The 22,440-nt window shown below is 36.9% G+C and overlaps 1 protein-coding gene across 2 annotated transcripts in view; it reads left to right on the top strand.

Moving 5' to 3' along the window:
• LOC136847642 (uncharacterized) overlaps window positions 1-22,440 on the top strand; it is a 298,736-nt gene that overhangs the window by 23,338 nt on the left and 252,958 nt on the right. For both annotated transcript variants that reach the window (XM_067119383.1, XM_067119374.1), the window contains one exon: window positions 12,175-12,266. The gene's annotated coding sequence lies outside the window, so the exon portion shown is untranslated. The remainder of the gene's footprint in view (window positions 1-12,174; window positions 12,267-22,440) is intronic.

The following is a 22,440-nucleotide window of genomic DNA, read 5'->3' as shown; positions in this document are numbered from 1 at the left end:
TGCTAAACACAAAATGATACCTGAAAAATTTGAAAAGGCCATAGCTGCTGATTATATTAAATATATAATTGAGAGAAAATTTAGTAAACTTTTCCTTTATTTTTAGTAAGATGACCAATTAAAACTCAACTCACCTCCGTAAATCGTACCGTTTTGTCCATGAAATTTTGCCGTGCAGTCTGCGCAGAGTTCATAGTCATTGTATTCCATTTGATGTTCTCTATTGAGGAGTTCGGTGGGGTAGGTTTTATCAGAACGGATCTTACTGCCCTTCATTCCCGCAGACATATCGCTCTTTGATTATGCCATTAAACTGCAATTCCATTTTTCGCCTAAATTAACAAAAAATTAATGATCACCACCATACATCAATCGGTTCAGCTGAACTCTGTCCGAAAAAGCTCAGTTTAACACTTTAAAATTCGAAGGTTAGAACTTACTATAAATTCCATTTTTCTGTAGAAAAAAAGAGATGGGGGGCGGCTTCTCATAGTATGAGCTTTAAAGATGTGAAAATAGCATCTATTTACATTAATGGTTTTATCACCTTGAAGACGAAAGGAAGTCAGTTTCTTACAGCTGTTCAGCAGCTCAGTCTCATAATTATATATGAAGTGGAAATGACTGTTCATGACTTTGTTGAAGGCCCATCATGGGAACACGCCTGCACTGACTGCAGTAGAGTGTGAATTCTAAACCTGAGCCGTGAGCTAACAGACAAGCAGTATTGATAAGCAAAACAGCATCCTTAAGAAATGGCTAATATATAACTAGTCGCAAGAGAACCAAATATTTCAGTATAGTAATTACTGTGTTGGGTCTCAGTCCCTTTTTTTTTATGACCCATTGCCGTTTGCACTAGATTGTTGAAGTTTGTCGCAAACTCATTTTGCCTTTAGCTTTACACAAGGCAGGGGCGTTAACCCTGAGCTCAACCATTATTTTTTTAAATTCTGTCATGGTGCCCACTTGAGTAGAGTAATCTATTCTTCACGCTCTCTCTATACCCCGCTGGTCTCAAATAAATCTGATTAATGGAGGTGTTGCAACGACGATAGATGATTGTGATTAATTTTTAAAATCTAATTTGCTCATCTCCAGGCCTTCATTTTTATTCCTGCCCTTTGTGTTGGACCGGTGGCAAAGCATTCTTGTTTCACCGTCTATTATAAGAACTTCAACGTCGTCCAGTCCACGCTAAGATCACAATCAGGAATGCCTTGTATTTCAAAAGTTTCTGTTGTAAAATTCGCACCATGAGCAGTCAATAGTGTTATTATCGGAATTTCGACTTCACAATAGTGAAACGAATGGAAATAATTAAAACTACCCATAAGTCATACATTCAGTTCAGGTTATCTCATATTTCGCGTCGAGCTAATTATCGTAGGAGACCACCCGTGCAAAGAGTTCATCTTCTCAGCTGCTCGGATGCTGGCTTGTTTTTTCCTTGAATTTCTCTCTAATAGTGAGTTCCAGCCATGAGGAACAATGATTCTCACACTAAGATGAAGGTGTGGGGGGAGACTTCAAATTTCTAAAGGAGGATGAAAGGTACCATTTGATTTCTTTTTATGATGTTGCTCTCAAATCTACATTTTTGTCTTAAGAAGTAGAATATGTTTTTAGCTCTGATTTCCAAACCATATTTCCTGGTCCGAGAAGTTATCAAGTCGTTTCCCTAAGATAATTAGCGGCAGGAATCTGAAGCACTTTAATTCTTAGAAATCGCGACCTTCGGAGGCGACCGCCTATCCATACGGGTTTCAGGGAAGGAGCGAGCATCGTGGACAGATTGAGCAAGACTCTCGAACTGAATGGAAAACGCGCGAGAATGAGCACAGTATGAAAGGCCAGAGTGGTTTACAAATTAGAGATGTCAATTAATCTGTTGGGACTAATGTTATCTATTTAGATCATTTTTATAATTCTCTATGACGTCCCCGTAGCGCCTGCTAGTTATTGATTATTGGCAAAACTGATAATCGCTGATGTCGATGTCGTCACCACAGTCATCGTGTCCAAAGAATGTATTTTGAACGACCAGGAAAATTTAACACAAAAGAGGAAAGTTGTCAGCAACTGTCGCTTCGTCTCAGAGGTGTTTGATACACGAACGTAACCGGTTTTATGTAGCTTACATAAACTCGCAGCTTCTTGAACGCGTTCTTCTCATGCAATAAAATTGTCAATGGCCCCGATTTCAACAGGTTTCGAGAGAAAGCCACGCGCGCATGACAGCAGTACTCTCAATTACCTGACCGGAGCCAGTTGACGTTTTATAGAAATAGTTCCATGCCCAGTTTCCAATGGAAGTCTCAAAACTTATCTAGACGCCGGAAATTAGAAATTTTGCCAATAAATTAAACTGTAAATCTTCACATGCCTTTTTTACCTGCTTAGGTTGTGATAATTATTTGTATCCGTGGTCAGTTTCAAATGTCAGTCTCTATTTTCATGGAGGCATTAATACAATGAGGACTATCAGGTTTTTTCATTGCTTGCATAAAATGATAATTAATTTCACATGGGTTTTTAAACAACACGAATCAAGTTGTCACTTTCTATTAAGTCATTTTCTGTGTCGTTTATAATCATTTTACTTGGTAGTTATTTTTTTTTTACATTTTAATAATGCCACGACACTATTTGCAACAGTTAGGTCTTGCAAGTCATGTTTAATGCGCGAAGCTTGTGCTTGAGATCGTAAATGGCATTTGATGAGATTACGAAAGGAGTCCCTTGCTAAGGCGGATGCTGATCCCACGCTGTGTTTTACTTGTTGATGGTGACTAAGCAGTGGCGTTCCGTGGGGTTCTTTTCTGCTCCCTGCTAATTTTCCTTTTGACGAAGTTATCGATTCAGGGTGAATCATCTTTTCTAACAGATTTCACTATATCGAATTTGATATGAGAATGAGGAATGAAAAACTCGTCTTCACCCATTCTGAAAAAAGAAAACATCGTAACTGTGGTTATATATGAGAAATACAAATTTGTACATCAGTGACAAATTCCCTTTCTGCATTTGTCTGATGATTTACCTGACTCATAACTCATTTGCGAGGACGTAATGTTTCTCTTTATCATTTCTGCCAGTGTGTTTATGCTTTGAGTGACAGCTGATACAATTAAGAGATAGTGCAATGGTTAGGTATCCATTATGTCCGATAAACACAGCATCATTTGACATGCAATTAATTCACCTAACTCCATCTCTTGTCTTTTTTCCTGTTTCCGAAAACCAGTTCCATTGTATTTTTATAGCTGTATTAACTACGAACATTCGTTAGTCTTACCAGGTGGCAGCCAATGGATTAATCTAAGAGAATTTAAGCACATCCAAGTTTTTGTCGATAGCGGGTTTTAATGATACACAGTAAATTGTTTTCTCATCCAGTAAGGTAGTTTGTATGTAGTTGAATTTTTGTCATTACCTGACCCATTTCTGATGACGCTTGCAAAACTTATGCGAAAAGGCACCGCCTTCACCCAAATCGAATCAGATCCTAAAGGTAATTTGCTGATTTGCTAACCACTCTTGGACGAAGAGGGGAAAAAAAGAGGAAAATATGGAGAGAGAGAGAGAGAGAGAAGAGAGAGAGAGAGAGAGAGAGAGAGAGAAAGTGGTGCTTTGAACGTGGTATAGCCGTTGACACGCACCATCTGAGTATGATATCGAAGGCTGATACATATCTAGCCGCAGCTAGAGATTAATGAATGCAGCTAGAGATTAATAACTGCAGCTAGCCTAAATGGTTGCAGCTAAGAGACTAATTCTGTAGCCTGAGAATTATTGCTGTTGCTAGAAGTTGACTTAATGAGGGGAGAAGTCAATTCATGTAGTGAGAAACGAATTGCTGTCGATCAATTAATTTCGAAATACGTTATTCATCATAAAATGTTAAGCCATGAAAGCTGTAGATTTTGTCAAGGAATGAGAGCAGGCTTACAGAAAATGCAAGTCACAGTGTCCTCATTTCTACATGGCAGAGAGAGAGAGAGAGAGAGAGAGAGAGAGAGAGAGAGAGAGAGAGAGAGAGAGAAACCGACAACTTGTAAGTCGTATGTTGATAATCATCCTAAAATGCTACTTTTGCACTTAAAAAACTTGCTCTTTTTTTTTTTCTAACGCTACCAAACAAAAGTTGCTTGGGAAATCCTGCTTGAATGCATAAAAAACGAGAGAGAGAGAGAGAGAGAGAGAGAGAGAGAGAGAGAGAGAGAGAGAGAGAGAAACTGGTTCTCGTAGAGTAATTTTATTTTTCATTATAACAGTAGAAGATTTGTCTGCATGGACCTAGAGTCTCGCATATTAGGGGAGGGCTAGGCTTTGCTTTTTGATAGTAATAAGGTTAATGAATCTCTCTGAAGTGGTAGTTTCACTTTTAGCAAGTATTTAACATATTGTAAATTGATTATAAACTATTTGTCAGCATCGGATGAGTTGTTAATTAGTTTGCTGTTGAATAGCCGATGCACGTTCTAGGCTACCAGTTCATGAAACATGACAAAGCGGTTTTGAGAGAGAGAGAGAGAGAGAAGTATGTGGGGGTGAATGTGAGATTATTACGAATCGGTTTAAGTAAGCCACTGAGGTACATTCTGAGACTTACAAACGATCTCCCGTGAGATCTGTTGCATGGGGAGTAAAAGCCAGAGCAAGGTAAAGTTATAGAAGTTAGACAGCTAGGTAGGAAGAGAGTAAATGGAGAGCAAAAGACAGGAGGCAATGCAGGCGTTGGCCAAAAGAACGCTACAGGAGACCTTGGATACCACCCAACGGCGTGCCGCCTATGGCACACCGTATACGGTACCTCGCACCAGGAAGTTTATGAGATAGGAACAGACAGATGCTAAGAAGTAATGTTTAATGATAATCACTAAATTATTCGAAAAACTGTTGCGTCCTTGCACTGACCTATTTTCCACTGATGGCAAAAACATTATTTTTTCGTGCTTTAGACCAGGGTGAGACAGAGCAGAACCAGTTAAGTGAGAATGAACTACTCGAGAAAGAGAGAAAATGAAGTTCAGCTGAAGTGAAAATGAGTAGGTCAGACCCGCTTGGTGTAGGTCTTTATTCTTTAAACTAAACCCCTTTATTTGATAATATTCTTACACCTTCTTTCGCCTGCCTTCAAGTGCTTTGTCCTGTTTCACTCATGTGTGCTCTCCGTTGCTTTATGGTGCTATTTTGTCCAGGCCCTCCTTCCTGTATTTGTGTCTCGTCAATATTTCTTGATCGTGAAAGTCTGACCAAGTCCTCTGCTTTTCTTGCATATACTCCGTAGGGGGGTAGTGCCATCAGTGCACCTCATGCGGTGCACTGTAGGCATTACTTAAGGTTTTTTTGCAGCGTCCCTTCGGCCCCTAGCTGCAACCCCTTTCGTTCCTTTAACTGTACCTCCTTTCGTATTCTCTTTGTTCCATCTTAATTTCAAGCCTCTCCTAACAATTGATTCATAGTGAAACTGCGAGGTTTTCCTCCTGTTACACCTTTCAAACCTTTTACTGTCAAATTCCGTTTCAGCGCTGAATGACCTCATAGGTCCCAGTGCTTGGCCTTTGGCCTAAATTCTATATTCAATTCAATTCTCTTGCTTACATTTCGTCTGCATTCTATATGGTGTTCGTTCATGACGTTTCTGTTGACATTTCTTTTCAAATGTGCCGTCTGTTGCTTCCTCCTACTGGTTTAATCAGGTTCTGCTAGTTCATTGGCAACGGCGGTCTGCAATCAGAACCAAGTTCATTAACAAACTTTGCACGTCCAGATACCTAACCATGACTCAGCTGTGTCGCTGGATTCCCGGCTTTCTTCTCTTCCTTGATTGATGGGTGAATTTTCGCAGAACACGGATGTTACGGGAATAATAATCATCGGCGTAGGTAATGCATTAATTGCTAATGTATCTAACTCACATCCAAAAAGAATAATTAAATCATAACAAAATTGTTTTAAGTAACAGTGTTCATGCAAATCATTCATTGCCTACTGGTAAGGCACAGAGAAACATTCGCTTTCCCCTTTAGCCTGCTAATGGGCAACAGAGTACTATTTACATAAGAAGTTATTATTATTATTATTATTATTATTATTATTATTATTATTATTATTATTATTATTATTATTATTATTATTATTCAGCTTGCTGTGTGCGGTACCCACTACGAGGAGAAAATTCTATAAATGACAATATTTTTTCAATGTACTGTATATGGCAACGGAAGGTGAGCCTATTTCCTTCATCTAGCCCAGACACAAAGGAATAAGCTAAGAGAGAGAGAGAGAGAGAGAGAGAGAGAGAGAGAGAGAGAGAGAGAGAGAGAGAGAATGTCATAGCGAGCAGTTTTCTATTGGCGTTTGAAGAAGTACTAAATACATTTAGAAATAATATAATTGATATTGTAATATAACAAAAAACAATAAACAACGTATATAATAACATAATAAAATACATGTAATGATGTACTACTTAGGTTTCAGCAAAACCTTCACTTTTGCCAGGAATAATACAATATAATACTGGTAAACATAGACACACACATATATATATATAATTATATATTATATTATACATATACAGTCACAATTGGATATACTGTTTGATGCATATAAATATGAAAGCGTTTTGGTCCCTTGAACGACGAAAGCTGCCCAAGATGATGTCTTGTTTAGTGCAAGACTGAGGCGCTTTCAAGAGGTTACATGATGGCATGTCAATGCTGGCCAATCTGCTTGTTAATGAGCATTCTGATCCTGATTATAATACGTTATTCTCATTATACATCGTTACCGGAATATATTTGCAAAGAATACAAAATAGAATCTTAACTAATATTTTTTTGCTTTCGAGTGTCTTCCGAAGAACAATCATAATAGCATAACGTACACTTGATATAACATGTTACTTTTAATGAGACCTCTGCGTTGTATGAATTGTTATATTTTCGTGTATGCCTACATGTCAGCCTAAACGGAATGTTAATAAATTATACAGAGAGGCCCTCATTAAGTAGTTCACGGACGTATCATAAAACCATACAGATTATCAATAACTTGGTGGAAAATTGACTATTCATCATTTGTTTCGATAGTGATGAATTAATGCATGAGCAGTTGGACATGCTAACAGGCACTGCGGTAAACGAAAAACAATCTTTTTGTTTGTATACATGTCATTTTTAAAAATCGCATTCATATATGTGTGCATGAAGGATAAACCTAGTATTCGAAAAATGTTAAAAGTCTAATAGTTAATTCAATTTGTCACGGTTTATGGATGCAAAGAATCTTCTGTGGATTATTTGGGCTTTTCCAAGGAGTGATACAGACGAGCATCAGAAGGAGCTGACTTGCATGCATGTCATTTGATTTTAATGAAATGCAGATTGATGAAGAAATTTTTTTTAAATTTAACATTATCGTCAGTCGAGCAGTTTTGATCTCCCGATATAAAGCGGATACGCGTTATGTGCTTGTACTGTAATAGCCTCAAACTTTCAGAAGCTATTAGGACCCGATGTACTCCTCTGATAATTATGGCATCAGTGTGTTAGTGAGAGAATTCGTTCACGGATTTTCCTAACCACTTGGTTTCTCCTGTGCCTGTATGAGTTTGTGTGCATTTCTCTATATGCAATTATACACGCGTGTCCGTGCCAAAAGAGATAAAGAGAGAAACAGTCATTTCACTCATGGGCTGATGAAAAGGGAATCGCTTTAATACACCATTCCGAGCAAGCAGATTATTCATCTGCTATTAAGACCAGTACTGCATCATTTCAAATTTCACAAATAGCTCATACGTGTAATTCGTAATAAGTAATCCCAAGGACACCAAAAAGTTCTATTAGCAAGAATAACATTCACTCAATCATCATCATTTACATTTTCCAAGATCATCTGATGTATGGTGATTCCAGGAAGGAATAACGCAGTTATTTAAAGTCGATTGGGGAAGGGGGGGCCAATGGCCTGAGTGGCCCCCCTTCCCGGGTGGCCCCCCTTCCCGGGTCTACGCCCATGCGCGATAGAAAGAGAAAAGAGAGAAGGAACTTGTGGGATATTTGTCTCGGGGGCAATGATTTGCGCATTGTGCGGTCTGAACAGGTCGGAAACAAGGTCAGAGTCCTCTTTTGACAAGGCGAGAGAAAGAGAAAATTACAGATGAGGAATTGAAAGGCAGATGAAACAAATATATCAAGACAAGGTCAGAAGTGCACGCTTAATTCCAAATAAAAAGAAAAATAGCTAAGAAGTATGAAGTCCGTATGGAAGGGCTCATATTCATTGTAAGACAGTTTACCTGTTAAACCACGTTGGGATTTTGATATCATGAACTAATGAAGGAGTTAATGAATGCAATGAACAGTGACGGTGTTTGCAGGCTTTCTCTTTTTATTCAGGCGAGGAACTTGCTGAGCATTACTGCCATCTAGCGGTCGTTTTACGAATGACGTGAAAGTCCTTGTCGGACGAGGCAAACGATCATACGATTGCTTCAGAAATTAACTTAACTAGTTCATCCATTATACTATAGGGCCAACTTAAGAAATTTCTCTAGTGTCAGTGTTACGCTGGCATGTTTATTGCTGTGGTGATCGTCGTTGATTTCCTTTTATCTTGCCGTATATGTGTGTGTAATAGTTGCCATCGATCTTTGGTGCTTTAAATGGTAAAATTTTTCTTTCATTGCGCGACATGATTCCCGCCAGTCCGTGAGTCCGGCCCAGTCGCCGACCGGGGGGTCCAGGGGGGCGAAGCACCCCCGACCAAGGCAGGGCACGTCGCCCTAAAGTTAGGTTAGGTAGGTAAGATTTGGTTAGGTCAGGACCTAGCATTATAGGAAAAGTTATGCCTATTTATGTACGAGGAACCTGTCCCGGTCGACGACTGGCGGGAATCAGGCTGCGCAACTGAAGTTTTACCTTTTAAATTTTTGGCGAGTGTCTAGTGTTTTAAATGGCTGTTTAACTTCTGAAATATACAGCTTACTTCAATCAAAACTGTTATGTCTTAAATTAAAGTATTCTGGCCCGGGGCACCTTTGTTGTCATGCCACCCATTGGAGTGTTCAACGGGTTGAGGGCTTGTTGAGGGCAGGCATGTAGTGGTAGGGAAAACTTGGCTATTAAGAGCTAGTGTAAGTCCTTGCAAGCTGTCCTCTTGCCCTGTGCGTACAACCAATATTGACCATTGGATGCAGGCAAGAGTGCATCTGGGATGGCTTAGTCTGCCTTCTTTGCTGAAATCATGATATTGCAGAGGTGAAACTCGTTATGTCTGTTCTCTGGAACCAACCAAACAGGTAGTTGAGTCAACAAGAATGAGGGCAGATGGAGTTTGATGGTGTATGTATTTTGTATATCATACTGGGACATCCTGTGGGGTTTCTTCTCATTTTTTGCGCCAAAACCAGTCTCTCTCGCTTCTACAAGCTTCGTGATTGAAGAAATCATTGTGAGCATGTGCAACATAAATACTGTATATATATATATATATATATATATATATATATATATATATATATATATATATATATATATACATATATATGTGTGTGTATGTATATATATATATATATATATATATATATATATATATATATATATATATATATATATATATATATATATATTATTATATACATATACGTGACTTTTATCACATCACCGTGATTCATATACAATCATTAAGGTACAAACGTCCTTTAATATCCACTGCTCCACCTCGGAAATAATATATTTTCATATATGTTACCGAAGGGGAATTTTTATTTGATAATAAGTTCGTCGTCCCATGGGCTCGAACCAGTGATGGACAAAAACTCAGGACTACAGTGAACGCTTAACCCACACGGCTAGCAAGTGAGGTATAAGTGGATATCAGCTCCCATATACAAATCTCCCGTCGAACTCAGGTGTTTGTATTTAGAGACGATATCCACCCACCCTGCCATGTTAACCTTGTAGTTTGTTTGTCGCACGCAGCCATATTATGACTTTTATCACATCACCGTGATTCATATACAATCAGTGTTCTAAACGTCCTTTAATATCCACTGTTTTACCGGAAATAATATATTTTCATGTGTTACCGAAGGGAATTTTTTAGTTGATATTGTTCGTCGTCCCGTGGCTCGAACCAGCGACGACAAGAACTCAGGACTACAGTGGACGCTTAACCCACACGGCTAGCAAGTGGTATAAGGATATCGGCTCATATACAATCTCCCGTCGAACTCAGGTGTTTGTAGAGACGATATCCACCCATCCGCCATGTTAACCTTTAGTGCGTTTACTGTCGCACGCAGCCATATTATGACTTTTTATCACATCACCGTGATTCATATAAATCAACTACAAACGTCCTTGATATCAATTCGCTCTACCTCGGAAATAATATATTTCATATATGTTACCGAAGGGGAATTTTTAGTTGATAATAAGTTCGTCGTCCCGTGGCTCAACCAGCGACGGGTAAATATATATGAAAATATATTATTTCCAAGGTAGAGCGAATTGGATATTAAAGGACGTTTGTAGCTTAATGATTGTATATGAATCACGGTGATGTGATAAAAAGTCATAATATGGCTGCGTGCGACAAACCACTACACGGTTAACATGGCAGAGGTGGGTGGATATCGTCTCTAAATACAAACACCTGAGTTCGACGGGAGATTTGTATATGGGGGCCGATATCCACTTATACCTCACTTGATAGCCGTGGGTTAAGCGTCCACTGTAGTCCTGAGTTCTTGTCCGTCGCTGGTTCGAGCCCACGGGACGACGAACTTATTATCAACTAAAAAATTCCCCTTCGGTAACATATATGAAAATATATTATTTCCAAGGTAGAGCGAATTGGATATTAAAGGACGTTTGTACCTTACTGATTATACATATATGTGTGTGTATGTACTGTATATATATAATATATATTATACATATGTATACAGTATATATATATATATATATTATATATATATATATATATATATATATATTATATATATATATTATTTATATTTATATTTATATTTATATATATAACAATTTATAAATACAAACAAATAAACACACGAGTCGTATGTTGTATTTAATTCTTGTCGAGGCATATGATGACTTTCATAAAAAAATAGATTTACACATTAATCACCAATCCATGCTTCCGTAGAAGTCTTTTTCCATTGTCTGTCGTTCACCCTGGATGCTTCAGTTATTCTATATTTTCGCAATTATTGTCCAGTATAAGTTATTTTCTTTGGAGAGTAATGGTACTAGTAGCAGCGGTAACAATAGTAGTTGTGATATTACTAATCTTATATAAAAGGCATTAAATTTTCCTTTAGGAGAGGGTCTCCGTAGGGGGTTAGTGCCGTCAGTGCACCTTATGCGGTGCACTGTAGGCATTAGTTAAGGTTCTTTGCAGCGTCCCTTCGGCCCTAGCTGCAACCTCTTTCATTCCTTGTACTGTACCTCCTTTCATATTCTCTTCCTTCCATCTTACTTTCCACCCTCTCCTAACAATTGACTCAGAGTGCAACTGTTACACCTTTCAAACCTTTTACTGTCAATTTCAGTTTCAGCACTGAATGACCTCGTAGGTCCCAGTGCTTGGCCTTTGGCCTAAATTCTGTATTCAATTTAGGAAAGGGTGACTTTACAGAAACAGAGGATTACAGTGACTGCTGCAATCAGGCTTTGACTGCTAAAAATAATAAACTACTTTTTAAAGAAAAACTCAAGTCCCATCCCTCGTCATACACCTCCACAGAAGTATCATAAGTTCACGTTGGTCGCCTCACATTTATTGCGCTACTCCCCTATATCGTACAAAGACGCACGTTCTCTCAGGCTACGAAGGTCCCCGCCCACACCCCATTACGTCCATCCCCATTTTTTGAGGACTTCTGAGTACTGCCCAGATGCTGCATGTCGTACTCTTGCATGATTTCAGTAATAACAGTACTAGCTACTGAATATACTAGTGCAGTAACCTACTGCAAAAGCCTCAAGCTGGGAAGTGAAAGCTGTAAATATATAATAATAGACCTAAATCCACAAGCTGGGAAGTTAGAACTGTATAGAATAATAGACTTGTTTATAGTTTTAGCCAAAACTAATTCTTTTATATAAAGAGTGAAATTTTTTTCTTTCTAAACAGACAGAAGAACAGAGAGGAGGGCAAAGCACACGTTTTCCGCAGCAGTAATGCCAGACTGGTGTATTAAGTAGACGGAGAATGGGAACGAAAAAGTAAGTAAGCATTCCGGAGTTCGTGATTCTTCATTAGAAGTAAAGCTTTTTGTAGGTGGGGCCAATCACTTAGTCTGTTTGGTGTAAAGATCGCTCATTAATCGATTGACCTATTCGTTTACTTTTGCCCTAATTAGTCTTCGCATACACTGGGAATAGGGTGATATTTTGAATTTGAATTCTATAATGGAGATGAGCGGAAATTCACAATGGAATTAAATGCTAAATACAAGCATGTTGGGAGGGGCTGCGGAAATGAGATGAAATGTATAACCTCCTGTGAGTGTTTGTGTTTGGGGGAATTAAAAAAAAACACGACATACCTTTTAGTAACTGTCTTGATATAGGCATATTTTAAAATTTTAAGCTAGGCTAAGAAATAGTTCTGAACGCTTGACTTTTGTTTGCTAAATAATAGACCTGTTGAAAGTGCAAGCCATAGTAGATGATATAATAAATTTTTCTTCATTCTCTGTTGTTTGTGTGCTTAGTCAATACATATCTATAATGTATCACAAAATTCTTCCCAATGTATATATATATATATATATATGTATATAAATATATATATATATATATATATATATATATATATATATATATATATATATATATATATATATATATATATATATTATATATATATGTATATATATATATATATATATATATATATATATATATATATATATATATACACACACGTTTAGTCAATACATACCTATAAAGTATCAAAATTCTTCCCAATATATATATATATATATATATATATATATATATATATATATATTTATACATTTGTATATATATATATAATATACATACATCATATATATATATGATGTGTATATATATATATATATATATATATATATATATTTATATACGATCAAGTAGACATGGCCCGGAATACGATTGATCTTCATTATTTGTTTTATTCCTCCGTTTCGTGGCAACATCGTCACATCTTCGGGGATATTCTACAAATTAAAACATAGTATGTTAATATAAGGCCAGAGCTGACTAAATATCCAAAAGTTGAAAATAAGGTTACAAAAATATTAACACAGTTTAACGATAAAATCACAAACATAAATTACACGCACATTTGATAAATTTTTTTAGATTAAAAGTACACAAAGCCGAAAAAATACAAACAAAAGGAATAAATTAAATATTGCGACAAAATTATAAATAAAATGCCATTATACATATAATAAAATTACACTTGAAAACATTAGCAGCACACGACCAACCTTTCAGCATCAAGGAAGTGAGAGACAAAACACGAATTCTATTCTAAGAAAATCCACGAACTCTTTGATGATACTGATACATATTAAAAATTAACAAAGAATATTCTGCAAAACCTTCCCACTGAGTTTTAAAAAAAAAAAAATCGGATTAATTGGCAGTGATAAGGAGAGTATTGACTTATTGGAATTATTCCGAAACTTTCCCATTTTTATGGCCTCCCAAAATCTTGGAAAGATAAAATACCTGTTAGACCAGTAGTGTCATGTGCGGGAGCAATCAGTTACAAGATTGAGAATCGGTCAGCAGGATTCCCTTCCAAATTTTGGCATAGTTTCTCCCTCCGGCATGAGGCATTCAGAACACTTTTGCCCAAATTTTTAAAAAGGACATACACTGCTACAGGAAGTCAAACAGTAAAGTTAGATGTCTGTTCCCTGTTCACATTGCACCCGCAGTTCCTTAATTCGTATTATTACACATTAACCCTGGATAAAATGATAAAATGAGTAGAATGGTTTCAGAAATTTGCTGTCCTATGGGCATCCATGTAAGTACAGTAAATTGCTGATATTTAAGAGTACTTCGAATCGGTAATAATGAATCCCATAAGACCCAGGGGAATGGTTTGGATGAGTTATGTAGACGATATTGTAACTTCTTGGAATCTAGTTGGGGCGGTTTTAATGAATTTTTTTTCTAAGTTAAACAACTTATACTAAGTATTCAGTTCAAAGTAAAATAGAAAACTGTCAACAAAGTTCCCGTTTTAGACCTCTTTCATTACATATAGCACAGAAATTAAATTTACTGTCTATAGAAAATATCTTTAAAATTTTTTGCATTCATTATTTCATTTACCATAACATCTCAGTTAAGATGGATTTAAACTAAAATTTATTTTTATGAGCTCTGCAGAAAATTAAGACCAAGAATTTAAACTGATTCGTAAATAGCTGTCATCTTTAAGTGTTCAGTAAATCCAACCTAATCTTCTATTGTACTCAGCAAGTTATATAGTCATAAAATCAAAACTTCCCTCCAGGACAGCATTAAAAGTTAAGTCAAACCATAGAACGTTTTCAGCTACCCGAATACTATCGGTAGAGCGGTAGTTAATAATCAATTAAAACGAAATCCCAAAGGCAATGGGGTATATAAAATCCGCTGCCTCGACTATGACGAGTTGTAAACAGGATTTACAGGTAAATCTCTCTTGCGCAGAAATGCAGAATAAACATTCAGTCAGCCATGGATACCGAAATTCGGCTATCTTCAGTCATATAAATAATTTGAATCATTGTGTCAACTGGAATCTGTCACGCATTGTTTTGAAAAGCAGCTGTCTGTTTATAGGCCAAACAATAGAATCTACCTTAAGTAAAGGAACAAATATTATAAATATACCCCAAAAATCATGGGATTCCGATGCCCGATTTTAACCCTACGATCTGCTTTCTGGAAGAATCTTTCACTTCATGGATTGGCATCTTTATATACCTCCCTGTATCTCTTATTCCATTACCTTATCTGTACAGGGACGGAAGTGCTTCAAATACATTGCTACCCTTGAATTAATTTAAATTTTTATTGGTAACCCTTACAGACATTGAATTTTTCACTATATATGTATATGTATATGTATATATATATATATATATATATATATATATATATATATATATATATATATATATATATCAATACATGAAAAATTACTGATAAAACAAAATTTAGTGTCTGTAAAGGGTGTAATTTCTATTTTAATCATACTACAGTACATATGCATAACTTATTACAGCCTTGAAAATGAAACTATATCTAGAAAAATCTGGAATCTTACTGTAAACTAAGATCAGATTATATATATACATATATATATATTATATGTATATATATATATATATATATATATATATCTATCTATATATATATATATATATATATATCTATATATATATAATATTTATATATAAAAAGCAGAGGTTGACAGAATATTATCTTATCTGATACTGATTTATTGTAAGATTCCTCCGACTATTCTGGATACAGCTCATTTTTAAGCCTGTAATCAATTATGTATGCATAATATGATTACAATGGAAATTACATCTATTAACAGAAAAATAGTTTATGGAAATTAAAACAAATGAACAAAAATGAGAAATTCTTGATAACAAAATGCTAGAATGTAAAAATGTGTAAAAGTGAGAAAAATAAAAAATGTTGTCTTGAAAAATATACAAAATGTTTGATTTAAATTAAGGTCCAGAAATGCCCTGAACGGGAGTGAGCAGAAGCAAATGGAAGTAGAGTAGCTGGACTATGACAAGTATAAAGAACAGAACTGGTCGAAAATCAGCAATGACAACCTGTTTTGCTTATCAAAATTATATTGACAAGTTCTTGAGGACTCATGAAGACCACTGACAACACCACTAAAAAGGATGAAGACAGAAGCTCTCCACGATAAGACTAACCATTTAAGCATTTATTACATTTTAAGCACTTATTACATCTTCCTCTCCCCGAGAACCATCAGCGAACCGCACGTAATGCACTGTAGGCATTATTTAAGGTTCTTTGCAGCGTCCCTTAGGCCCTTAGCTGCGACCCCTTTCATTCTTTTACTACACCTTTGTTCATATCCTCTTTCTTCCATCTTACTTTCCACCCTCTTCTAACAACTGTTTCATGGTGCTACTGCGAGATTTTCCTCCTGATACACCTTTCAAACCTCCTTTACTCTCAATTTTCTTTTCAGCGCCGAATGACTTCATAGGTCCCAGCACTTGGCCTTTGGCCTAAATCTCATATTCCTCCCTTCCTTTCCCCGAGAATGGAACTAGGACAAAAAACTGAACCAGACCCAGCCATCTTAAACAGCAACAATATGAAATATATACCAGTAAATCTCAGACATAATGCGTGCCCTGCAGAGGTCGAGAGACCTCCATACTGACTTTTGACTGACTGGGTGTGAGAAAATTAAGGGTTTTAACGTTTATTTATGAGATCACAATTTCTACGATGAACGATGAGACTGAATGGGGGTCCTGAGATACGAGTATGGCTAAAAGTAGATTTCCATCACTGAAGTGACGTCTTATCATAACTATTAATAGAATTTTGAAGAGGCAGACTTCCATGGCTTTTCTGATGTGTAGAGCGCTTGTTCTCTGGCAGACATTCATTTGAACAATTTGAACAAGTTTATATATATATATATATATATATATATATATATATATATATATATATATATATATATATATATATATATATATATATACTATATATGTGTATATATACATATATATGTATATATATATATATATATATGTATATATATATATATATATATATATATATATATATATATATATATATATATAGTATGTGTTACTAATACTATTGCGACAACTGCTACTACTATTGTTATTCTATTTATCCATTATTTCCAAACTGAATGTTACTGCAGTGCATGATAAGGAAGAACTTTTCTGATTTCTAACTGACATACTTATGGCGAACCTAATCTAATCCTGTGAGCGAAAAATTGATATCAATTAAATCTAATAATCTGGGCAGTGGACATCAAAGTTCGGCACGTAAATTTATGTAGAAGCAAATGCTGAGAGAGAGAGAGAGAGAGAGAGAGAGAGAGAGAGAGAGAGAGAGAGAGAGAGAGAGAGAGAGAAGGAAAAAAATGAAGATGCTTGGCTGGAGAAATTATGCCGGCGACTTACATACTGTGAATCAGGTTCTCCGGGAACTTTATCTCTTGAAATTTATAATCCTTTGTTTTTTGTCTGTTTCGATAGCGACGGACCCCGTCCAGCAGACTCATGTATCCCATTAGAAAGCCGAAAGACGCATCAATCTCATGTGAGGTAGTAAATATTACCTTACTATACGTCGTACTTGATAAGCAAGTGATAAAAAAGGGAAAAGTTCCTTCTGCGAGGACTGGAACCTGTACCAGCGTTATTTAGAGGTGTAACTTTATTCGGAACAGTGGATGAACAGTGAACATTTGTTCCAGTAAGTGGCCGATAAAGAGATTTATTGCGCATTTGCCTACTGAGCGTAATTGCTAAATTAAGACATATTACAGTGATAATTTCTCTCTCCTCTCTCTCTCTCTCTCTCAAACATATCAAGATTAAAACTTTGAAGGCAGATTACACGAAGAGGCTAAAAATCAATCCAAAATCAAATAGTCTGGAAATTTCCTCAGGCGCCAAAATCCTTGACGTTGGTCAAGTGGAGGGAACTTGAAGTCCTAAGTGTTAGTGCGTTTGCTTTTATTTGCAGCCACAAAGATAATACAGGTCTCTGCTCTCCTTTTGAAAGTGAAAAGAGACGGAAATAGTAGTCTGTGTTCGGGGTTACGGCACTCACCCTATAGTATAGGAGGCATATCCCACTATTAGGTTGAATTGAAACACTTGGCGTATATAGACAATGGAAATTTCTCCAAGTGCTTTGAAAGGCCCCAGTTATGAAAGTCAATGAGGCATAATATTATATTTCACGGCTTGATAAAGGCTACTGTGCTTCTTCATATGCATTTCCATGCTTTCTGAATAAGTATCAGCCTGGTTGTGAACAGAGGGATTGTTATCCTAGAACTGTCGTGTGAGTTGGAAGGAGAGGTGATGAATGGTTTTGGCCTTCGTGGAAATGAAGCATATCTATGAGGCTTTTCGAAGACCATATTTAATTGCTAAGCAGAGGTAAAAATATGAGGGCCTTAGAAAGTTTCTGTTGTATTGAGATTGAAGCTCACCTTAGGTATGTAGAAGGACGCTGGTATGAGTGAAGGTGGAGTAAACGTTTAAGACTTTTTTATCGCTAGGAAAATGTATTCTTAAGAACTCTTGGAAAACTGGGCAAGGAAACCAACTTTCAAGTCTCTTGAAGGCTTAATGTTAGGTCCCTACAAAAATAACAGAGTATCAAGACTTCTGGAATGTTTTAAAACCATGTAAAGTAGTCTAGCCGGTAAGGGAACGAGGAATTATTAGGTCAGTCTGTCTGGAAAGCCTCTTAGCCAAAGGGAAATAGAGAGGGGTTTTAATGCTGCTCAGTGAGCAAGAGCCTGTGCTTTATGTAACGCAACATTCAGACATTTTGCTCCTTCTTAAAGATTACTGACAATGAAGATGAATTTCAGTTTTGTGGATATTGTCTTGTCTGTAGGGAAGAAGTGAAATTCGAATATTAATTAAGCACAGAAAGAAATGCTAATGGGCTGTCTTGAAACAATTTTTGAGTCTTGAACCTTGCAAGGAAATAAGATCTGGCCTTGAACTTTTAAGATGTTAATCGTATTTGGAAATGAAGAGGCATACTTAAAAATAAAGCCATCCCCCAAGGTTCTGGAAAGGCCTCTTATACAGGTGGAGGTAGGTTAAAACGTCACTTCCCCTCTGGACAATGATGGATGTGGATGGAAACATCCGAAAACTCTCTTCAAAAGAAACCTAAAGACACCGAAGCGAATAATACATCAGATTGTGATCTCCCGTTTCATCATGCTATCGGAAAACGTTAAGAGATTCCTAGAAAACAAAGTGAATAAAGTTTCTTTTTGTTCAGACGTAACTTTTCGGCTATCATGACGCGAAAAAAAAAATTACGTTTGAATTTGACGTTATAAAGGTTCAAACACAGATTTATAACACCTTAGGGGCGCAAATAGTATTTGCTGTTCTTGATAAGGAAGCGGCGGATTGTAAGTAAAACTTAAAAAAAAAAAGGAAACATTTGCCTATTCATCCGAGGGTCGTTACCGAATTCCTTGTCTATGTCGACCAATCTCATGTAAGATCGCATTAGATGAGGATGAAGTGAATGATCTGCATTTTAGCGAGCTTTCACTCTAAGAGCTGCAATTACTATGGATGCGATGTTCATACTCATTGCCAGGTGGATAGATTGATTACACGTTCGGGAACAGCACTAATGATTTAGATGACCGAAATATGACGGCGCAGATCGTAATGGGATACTTACCAACACTAACATGGCTCCGAGTGGTCCATTTCTTTAGTATTTTCTCTCTCTCTCTCTCTCTCTCTCTCTCTCTCTCTCTCTCTCTCTCTCTCTCTCGTGTTTCTGTATTGGAAGAGAAATATCCTGTCCCGATAGTGATTTTCATATTTCCTTCTGTACAGTGACTATTTCACAAGCCAATTTTGGCATTGTACACTAAAAAAGACTAACAATTTCCAAGCGAAAAACAGTATAAAAGATTAGTTTAAAAAAAATGTAACAAATTCCACCCAGCTGTCGGTTTTAGTCTGAAGGGCAAGAACAAGCCACATTTAGGTCTTGGCTAGAATTATACGACTTGTCTCCGTAGATTATTTACGTATATATGATGATTTTTATTAAGTTGCACATTACAATATTTTTTAACGGTATAGGAATCTTGCATTTGGCCTGTAGTGGTTATTTGGCAGTGTTATTTGAGCCCAAGGGAAGATGTGCTTCAATTAGCAATTTATCTGAAGGCTTCTTCACGACAAACTAGACCTCAGTTTTGTCTTGAAATAACTTTTAGAATAATGATGAAAGCATTATCACCATAAAATCGTCACCATACACAGCAACATTAGCACCACTTCCTTTGTCAACAGCTGAGAAGCAGTAATAATATCACTGGGTGTGCTAACTGGCGGCGTGAAGACGGACTTCCCAGCGGACGAAATTTGGCAGCAGAAATTCGGGGCATGATGTAACACACCCTGCGTTGCCAGTAACCTGAGAGAGAGAGAGAGAGAGAGAGAGAGAGAGAGAGAGAGAGAGAGAGAGAGAGATCCGTTGTGATTAGAAATTTTCTCATTTTCTCTTACAGACCAGACAGCCTTGAAGATGCTTCTCCCTCGAAATAAACTTGTGAAAGTCCGGAAATATTATGCCATCATTGAAGGAATAACGGCACTAGAATTCTCACTTAAGTAAAAGAAAAAATAAAAGTTAACAAGTTAAAGAAAAATGCCGTTCTCTTTAAAAATGAGACCATTTATATTATTGAAACACATAAAAATGCCACATTAATTCAGTTTCATTAATACTGTATATATTAAGAGCATTCATGCATTCTGAAAAGGATAGAAAGTTTTTGTGGGAGAGAAACCAACAGTACTCATCGATGCTTTTGTTTAGTTCGATGTGATTTGTTGTCTCCTGCAGAGTACGAGCAAGTGGACCTGCCTCAGGTGACACTAATATTTATTGCGTATTTATTATACCGGGATTTAATCAAGTCGCTTTCTTGGGTGTTCCTCGAATTCATAGTTTTTGGAACGAAAGCATCCCCTTAATCTTTAGCCCTCTAAGGCTCACGAACCCGTAAGGAGGTAGTGCCGTCAGTGCACCTCGCGTGGAGCACTGTAGTCATTACTTAAGGTTCTTTGCAGCGTCCCTTAGGCCCCTAGCTGCAACCCCTTTCATTCCTTTTACTGTATCTCTCTTCATATTCTCTTTCTTCCATCTTACTTTCCACCCTCTTCTAACAATTGACTCACAGTGCAACTGCGAGGTTTTCCTCCTGTTACACCTTGCAGACCTTTGTACTGTCAATTTCCGTTTCAGCGCCTTTGGCCTAAATTCTATATTCCATTCCAACCTGTATGAAAGATTTTTCGTTTAATCGTAGTAAACATTTTACTTTCGCCTTTTTAGATCTCTTCGGAAAAGATCCACTTTGCAGTCGTAATGAGCAATGAAATATATTGCCGAGCGTCACCTGTAATGACAGAGTCGTTGGTCTGTAAATCATTCTCATGGCTGACGCTTATCTTCTTACGCCACTGTCAATTACCATCATTTTTTGTCGGTGCCCAAAGATCTCTTTCGGATTAGCGGGTCCTCTGATCTGTACCTCAGGCGATTTGTACCCATGGTTATTTTTTTTTGTCTTTCCAGGTGGATTCAAATAAATTTTTCTGTTATAAATCGTCTAATTTTCTCTTTCGTTTGATGCTTATTCATACCTACTTTGCTTGTGATATAGATGATGTAAAACACTGCTTGATAGAAATAACTTATTAAGAGAAAATGTTTGCTAGAAAAGTTAAAGTTCTCAATTAGGAAAGGGTTCATGTAAAATAAAAATGCTTATGAGTTAAAAATGGAAAATATATTCCTTACACACTGTACAATAGTCAATAATAACCAAGTCAGTGAGGCATTAAGTGCATTCAAGCATCCCGAAGGAAAGAAAAAATCTTTTATTTTAAACTAGAATCGCTATTATTTATCGATATATCTGCCGAGTTCGCAAACGGTCAAAAGAAAACTATTGTACCGGCTTTGTCTGTCCGTCCGCACTTTATTCTGTCAGCACTTTTTTTCTGTCCGCCCTCAGGTCTTAAAAACTACTGAGGCTAGAGGGCTGCAAATTGGTATGTTGATCATCCACCCTCCAATCATCAAGCGTACCAAATTGCAGCCCTCTAGCCTCAGCAGTTTATTTTTATTTTATTTAAGGTTAAATTTGGCCATAATCGTGCTTCTGGCAACGATATAGGATGGGCCAACACCGGGCCGTGGTTAAAGTTTCATGGGCCGTGGTTCATACAGCATTATACCGAGACCACCAGAAGATAAATCTGTTTTCGGTGGCCTTGATTATACGCTGTATCGGCTGTACAGAAAACGCGATTGCGCCGAAGAAACTTCGGCGCATGTTTTATTCGTTTCCTATTGACTACGAGTAGGCGGACCTGCTTCAGTTGATATTTGACGTTTATTGCATATTTATTATCTTAGAATTTATTTACATTTCTTTCATGGGTGTGCCTTGAAACTTTACGTACTAGGGTATCAAACCTTAGCTCTGGTGTGGCATCTTTCTGGGCATTCGGATAAAATAACTTTTATAAATTCCATTCCGAAACTAGCCAGT

Source organism: Macrobrachium rosenbergii, chromosome 2 (assembly GCF_040412425.1).
Source record: "Macrobrachium rosenbergii isolate ZJJX-2024 chromosome 2, ASM4041242v1, whole genome shotgun sequence".
NCBI lineage: Eukaryota > Metazoa > Arthropoda > Malacostraca > Decapoda > Palaemonidae > Macrobrachium > Macrobrachium rosenbergii.
Note: the sequence above shows the minus strand (reverse complement) of the source record. Positions and strands in the feature narration are given on the sequence as shown.